The following is a 7,020-nucleotide window of genomic DNA, read 5'->3' as shown; positions in this document are numbered from 1 at the left end:
CTTCTTTGCTGCCCTTCTTGACACCAGGCCATTTTCCAAAAGTCTTCACCTCACTGTGCGTGCAGATGCGCTCACACCTGCCTGCTGCCATTCCTGAGCAAGCTCTGCACTGGTGGCACTCCGATCCCGCAGCTGAATCCTCTTTAGGAGACGATCCTGGCGCTTGCTGGACTTTCTTGGACGCCCTGAAGCCTTCTTAACAAGAATTGAACCTCTTTCCTTGAAGTTCTTGATGATCCTATAAATTGTTGATTGAGGTGCAATCTTAGTAGCCACAATATCCTTGCCTGTGAAGCCATTTTTATGCAACGCAATGATGGCTGCACGCGTTTCTTTGCAGGTCACCATGGTTAACAATGGAAGAACAATGATTTCAAGCATCACCCTCCTTTTAACATGTCAAGTCTGCCATTTTAACCCAATCAGCCTGACATAATGATCTCCAGCCTTGTGCTCGTCAACATTCTCACCTGAGTTAACAAGACGGTTACTGAAATGATCTCAGCAGGTCCTTTAATGACAGCAATGAAATGCAGTGGAAAGGTTTTTTTGGGATTAAGTTAATTTTCATGGCAAAGAAGGACTATGCAATTCATCTGATCACTCTTCATAACATTCTGGAGTATATGCAAATTGCTATTATAAAAACTTAAGCAGCAACTTTTCCAATTTCCAATATTTATGTAATTCTCAAAACTTTTGGCCACGACTGTACATTTATCATAGGGTACCAGAGCAACATAATCTGCTGTCACCAAAGCAACTGCATAGCGTTGTCACCCAGCTTTTCCATAATCCTGAAAGACAAGCTGGTCTAGCCATATGAAGGGATTTATCACTATACAACTAGGCAGACTTGGAATTCAGCAGTCTGGGAAGCCAGGTTACATCTGAAGAGATGTAATGGAGGCTACACTTGGTACATATATTCTTTACATACTATATCCATAAATATAATATCAGAACAACTGCTGGGAGCTATCCAGCTTTCCAGAGCTGCTCAAAGGCAAATCTGCACGATTATGCAGCGAAGGGAGGAATTATTACTGCATAACCAGGCAGGCTGTAGGTACTATGGCTGGTGTTACCAAATCTATTCTGTATGGTTAGTAACTAGGAGATTCCTTCCAATTGCCACACTCATTCTGTAGACAACAGTTATTCAGACTAAACCCAGCTCCCTCCTCCTAACTGCTCTGTCCCACATGCACTAGCATCAGAGAGGGGAAAAGAAGTGGCTGCAGCCTGAGAGAACAGTGCACTGCTTTTCAAGTTTATATTTCATGGTCTACAGTTGTGATATCTGATGAAACAAAAGCAAATACCAGAGCACCATTTTTTTTCACCTCAGTTCTTATGATTTCATACTTAGTCTAGTCGCTTTTCCATGTTGAAGGTATGGCTTTTTGGCTGCAATTCTTCCCTGAAGAACATTTCTGGTCAGACTTCTCTGAACAGTAGATGGGTGTACCAGAGTTCACTGTTTTTTGCCAGTTCTGAGCTGCGAGCTGCTGGCTGCTGGACATCTTCTTATTTGAAAGGAAAATATGATGGGGCAGATTTACTATTGAAAATGCACATTGTGCGCCAAAAACAAGCCTGCATGCTTTGCATTGCATTTACTAATTTTTACACTTTTCTAAACATTTTACTCCTCATCCAAGCATGGCTTCACAGGAAAGAGACTTCGATTATTGGGCAAAGGGCCATGCCCTAAACACATCTCTGTGCCCCAAAATTTTGGCACATTTTTGGAGTGAAACTATTAACTTAAAGGTAGTGTAAATTTGTATAAGTCAAATTTTTGGGCACACACATGGAATTCTAGCGTAAATCTGGAGCTGGATTTATAATACTCAAAATTTACATTAACTTTAAGAAGAACAAGGAGGGACATTTAGCAATCCCTTTAAACGACGATTGAGGTGTAAGCAAGTTGAAGATTATGACGCACTCCAAATGTGCACCATAATTTGTGACCTTTTGAGCTTCTCTGCCCTTTTCTGACAAGCTGAGAAAAGGGGCGTGGCTTTGCACCACCCACCGCATTCACCAGAAAGTGGTGTAAGTTATAGCTAAAGTCTATGCCAGCCTGTAGCTTGTGTAGACCTCAATATCTGACTCATGGCAGGGCAGAGATTTGTTAAGAGGCACCTGTCTCTTAATAAATTCGGAGCATCTTACTTGATAAATGGCCCTCAAGTAGTCCTCAAAGTGAGCCCTGATCTTATCATCCAGTCTATCTGGGATTGACAGAAGGATTTGAGAGAGCCTTTATCCACATTAGATCTGTGACTAGCTCTCCAAGATGCTAGGAACAACCTCACTGCCGAGTTCCTTCAAAAACTGTGTGCAAGTATACCTACAATTGATGCTGTTTTGAAGGAAAAGGGTGGTCACACCAAATATTGATTTATACATTTCTCTTTTGTGCATTTTGCATTTTGTTGATAAAAATAAACTACGGTAACATTTCTATTTTTGAAAACGTTATTACTTTGCAGCATTTTTCCTACCAGCCTAAAACTTTTGTACAGTAGTAATATAGTTTGAAATATTTCCCCCCAAAATAATCCTCTAATTCAAATGTGTGTATATTGTGTAGCAAATAAAACTTCTTTCTTAGATTTACATGGATCACCACCACCATCATAACTGACAGAGGCAGATTGCTGCACTAGTTCCAGCAAGGCATGTGGTTTGTTCAGGAGGCAGGTCTGCACTTGCCTCATCCAAAAGACTATATACCTTTCCTAAAGATCAAATCAATACACCTGAAACTATGCCTGCCTTTGTTACTTATGGTGGTATAAATAGTACTCATAATTTAATATCTGAATTTCCTGAGTGCATATATACAGAGCATGCAAAAGTTTGGGCACTCCTGGTAAAAATTACTATTACTGTGAACAGTTAAGCAAGTTGAAGATGAAACAATCTCCAAAATGCAAAGTTAAAGATGACACATTCCCTTTTGTATTGTATTTTAACCCCTTCACACATTATGACGTACCTGTACATCATAATGTGTGAAGGGATGTATGGAGCGGGCCTCTGCAGCGGGCCCGCTCAATGCACGGCGGATGCTAGCTGTATCAGCCAGCACCTGCCCACACTGACATGAAGAAGCAGTTGCGCCGCCCCTGTTATTTAACCGCTCAGGTGCCGCGATCAACACTGATCGCGGCACATGTGAGTGAAGGCAGAGGGATGTGTCTCCCTCTGCCTTCCATTGGAGCCCCCGCAATAAAATCGCGATCCAGACCTGCCATGGCTTTCTCCATACTGAGCTATGCACGAGGTATAGCTCAGAATAGACAGTGTGAAAATCCTATTCACCCTTATAAAGATCTATTAGGATGAATAGGAGAGGGGATGAAAAGATAGATAGATACTAGGCCCCTATGGGGGGCTAATAGTTAAAAAAAAAAAAGTTAAAAAAAAAACAATATAATAAAAGTTTGAATCATCCCCCCTTTCCCTTTTACATATAAAAATATATAAACAATAAAAAATAAACATATTAGGTGTCGCCGCATCGAAAACTGACTGAACTATTAAAATATAAAAAAAAATTAATCCTGTATGGTGAACACCGTAACGAAAAAAAAAAGAAAAATGCGCAATTCGCCTTTTTTTGGTCAGAGAGGTGGCATGGCCACTGAGGAAGGGGTGTAGACGCCCCGAAACGCGTCTGGTGAAAGAAGGATAAGCGCCCATCTAACCTAACGGACCTCCATAAAATATTGCATGGACATGCGATAAAAACTTCCAGCTTAATTATCGATTCAACACACAGCAACGGACGCGGCTGACAAAGCATCACTCCTGCCTGCCGAATCCCGTGTTACTGTGACGTCATCGGCCCGAGACGTGCGACGCCTCTCGTGGAAGGACAGCAAGACACGTTACAGCGGGACGCTACAACAGGAGCCAGGTAGGAACCTGAACCTTCACTCTAAATACGGAGTGATTTAAAATCTATCTGCCTGGGCGGTGATATTAAGTAGCTGGAAGAGTCACAACTTTGGAGAGACTTTTTTGCTGCAGCTTCAGAACTGACCATTATCTGTATGCACTATAGATAAGCCACCGCTATAAGCGATTTATCATAGGAATTTACAGGACGCTCCTATTTGTCTGCGGTTTGCGGTACGGAAAGTAACAATAGGGACTATCCATTGCAATAAATGAGTTCTCCAAAGAGACTTTTGGAACACCAAATACACCAAACAATCCCTGTTACCTACGTCTTCAACGGCTGTGGGAATATGGATTCCACCCCGATACTTTTAGTTATTGGTACCAATTGTATTTTTAATCTTTATTTATGAATTATGTGTGACTGTATGCGAATTGTGTATTAGATCCTATTCCACTAATAATAAATATTTTCTCTATATTCTTATGGTCCAAGTGTTGGGAGTGCTTACTCCCCTTTTTTAACTATTACATTATTTCATTTTGGGGTCGGGCACCCAATTGTGAGTTAGTAGCACCCGGCATAGCCACTAGGCGAGAGCCAACCACCCATCTATCTTAAAAAAATAAACATATTAGGTGTCGCCACATCCAAAACTGACTGAACTATTAAAATATGAAAAAAATATATATATCCTGTATGGTGAACGCCGTAACGAAAAAAAAAAAGAAAAATGCGCAATTCTCCTTTTTTTGTCATTTTGTCCCCCCAAAAAAATTATCAGTGATCAAAAAGATGTACATACCACAAAAAGTGTACCAATAAAAAAAACAAGCCCTCATACAGCACTGAGATATAAAAAAGCTATGGCAATGCAAAGGAAATCATGATTTTTATAGAAACATAGAATGTGTCGGCAGATAAGAACCATTTGGCCCATCTAGTCTGCCCAATATACTGAGTACTATGAATAGCCCCTGGCCCTATCTTATATGAAGGATGGCCTTATGCCCAGGGGAGCACCCAGGAATTTTGTCTAGGGGGGGTCCGAAAGGCAAAAAAATGTGGCATGTGTAGTGCGCTGTGCTAATTCAATTTTTCAAAGCCCCCTTTATATTTAAAAATACAGGGAAGGGGTGTAGTGTGTTGCGCTGATTCTTTTACTTGGCGATTCTAAAAGCCCTGCAGGAAATTAACAATTTTTTGGCCCCGCCCATTATTAAAAGCCCCTCCTACATATAATAGGCCACTCCGCACAAGCACTGTACCGCTGACATTCTATAGTTGCGGCCTGTCTCTACACATCATACGGAGAGAGGGGGAGGTCTGTCCTGGCTGCACTGCCTGCTTCACATTATACAATAGACAGCCGGCTACAGCCAGGAAGCTCCTCCGCTCTCCTCCCTTCCCTGATCCTGCTCAAGGCCTGTGGTTCCCCCCCCCCACCATCTGCCACCCGCCCGTGGCCTGCTGCCCCCCTTGACCGTCCTCACCCAGCTCTGAATCCTCCTTCTGCAAATGGCAGGGGGAGGAGCCGGAGCATCTCCTCTCCTACATAGCACCACATATCTCTTACATCCAGTCATGTCACCTTAGTTGTAGACGTTCTCTTTCCTCATCTTCTCCATTCAGACCAGACCGCCATGATGATTTTTCAGCCATCTCCCATCTCTGCAGAGATTAACAAACAGACATTAGTTTCCCACATTTCCATCATCTTCACATCTTCTGAACACCCTTTCCTGCCACCCCCAATACTGTGCCCGCAGTGCCCCCAATACTATACTGCAGAAACAGTCCCCCTGGAAATACTACTACCACACAGATAGTGCCCCCTTCAACAATTATTGGCACACAGTGCTCTAAAAAAATAACTGCGCCCAGACACTAATAGTATAAAGATAATGTCCCCCAAAAATTATTGTGCTAAGCTGATACTGTGGCAGGGTGCCCCCCAAAGTAACAGGGCTCCCCAAAATAGAAATAATTCTCTGCCAGAGCACACTTAGTAGTAATAATGCCCCTATAGTGCCCATACTAGTAATCATGTTCCTCATAGCCCCCCAGTATTAGCAAAGCTCTGCATAATACCTCCTAGTACTAATAATTCTCCCTACAATATGACAGTACATGAAATACCCCCGCTTAGTGCCCGCTGTTGAGCTAATATCCCCATAATGTATGCCAGTATAAAATACCCCTATATAGTGCCCCAGTAAATGCCCTCATAGTGCTCCTCTCCCCCTTCCTCATAGTGTCCCCCATAATATGCCAGTAAAAAATGCCCCCTCTAAGTGCCACCATATGCCCCAATAGTGCTCCACTCCCCCACAGTGCCGCTCTCCCCTATAGTGCCTACCATAATGTGCCAGTAAAAAAATGCCCCCTTAGTGCCACCAGATGCCATAATGCCCCCATAATGTGCCAATAATAAAGGCCCCTTTAGAGCCCCTACTTCCCCTTAGTGCCCCCAAATAATGCCCCTATAGTGCCACCAGATGCCCCATTCTCCCCTATAGTGCCCCCATAATATGTCAATAAAAAAAAGCCCCTTTAGACCCCCCAGATGTCCCCATAGTGCTCCTCTCCCCCATGGTGCCGCCCTATAATGTGCCAGTAAAAAATGCCCCTTCAAAGTGCCACCATATGCCCCAATAGTGCTCCACTCCTCCATAGTGCTGCCCTCCCCTATAGTGCCTCCCATAATGTGCCAGTAAAAAATGCCCCCTTAGTGCCACCAGATGCCATAATGCCCCCATGTGCCAATAAGAAAAAAAGGCCCCTTTAGAACCCCCACTTCCCCATAGTGCCCCCAAATAATGCCCCTATAGAGCCACCAGATGCCCCATAGTGCCGTTCTCCCCTATAGTGCCCCCATAATGTGTAAAAAAAAGCCCCTTTAGAGCCCCCATAGTGCTCCTCTCCCCCATGGTGCCCCCCAAATAATGCCCCTATAGTGCCACCAGATGCCCCCTAGTGCCGTTCTCCCCTATAGTGCCCCCCATAATGTGTAAAAAAAAAAAGCCCCTTTAGAGACCCCATAGTGCTCCTCTCCCCCATGGTGCCCCCCCCCCCCATAATGTGCCAGTAAGAAGTGC

This window comes from Bufo bufo, chromosome 6, assembly GCF_905171765.1.
Source record: "Bufo bufo chromosome 6, aBufBuf1.1, whole genome shotgun sequence".
Lineage (NCBI taxonomy): Eukaryota > Metazoa > Chordata > Amphibia > Anura > Bufonidae > Bufo > Bufo bufo.
This window is presented reverse-complemented; position numbering follows the sequence as displayed.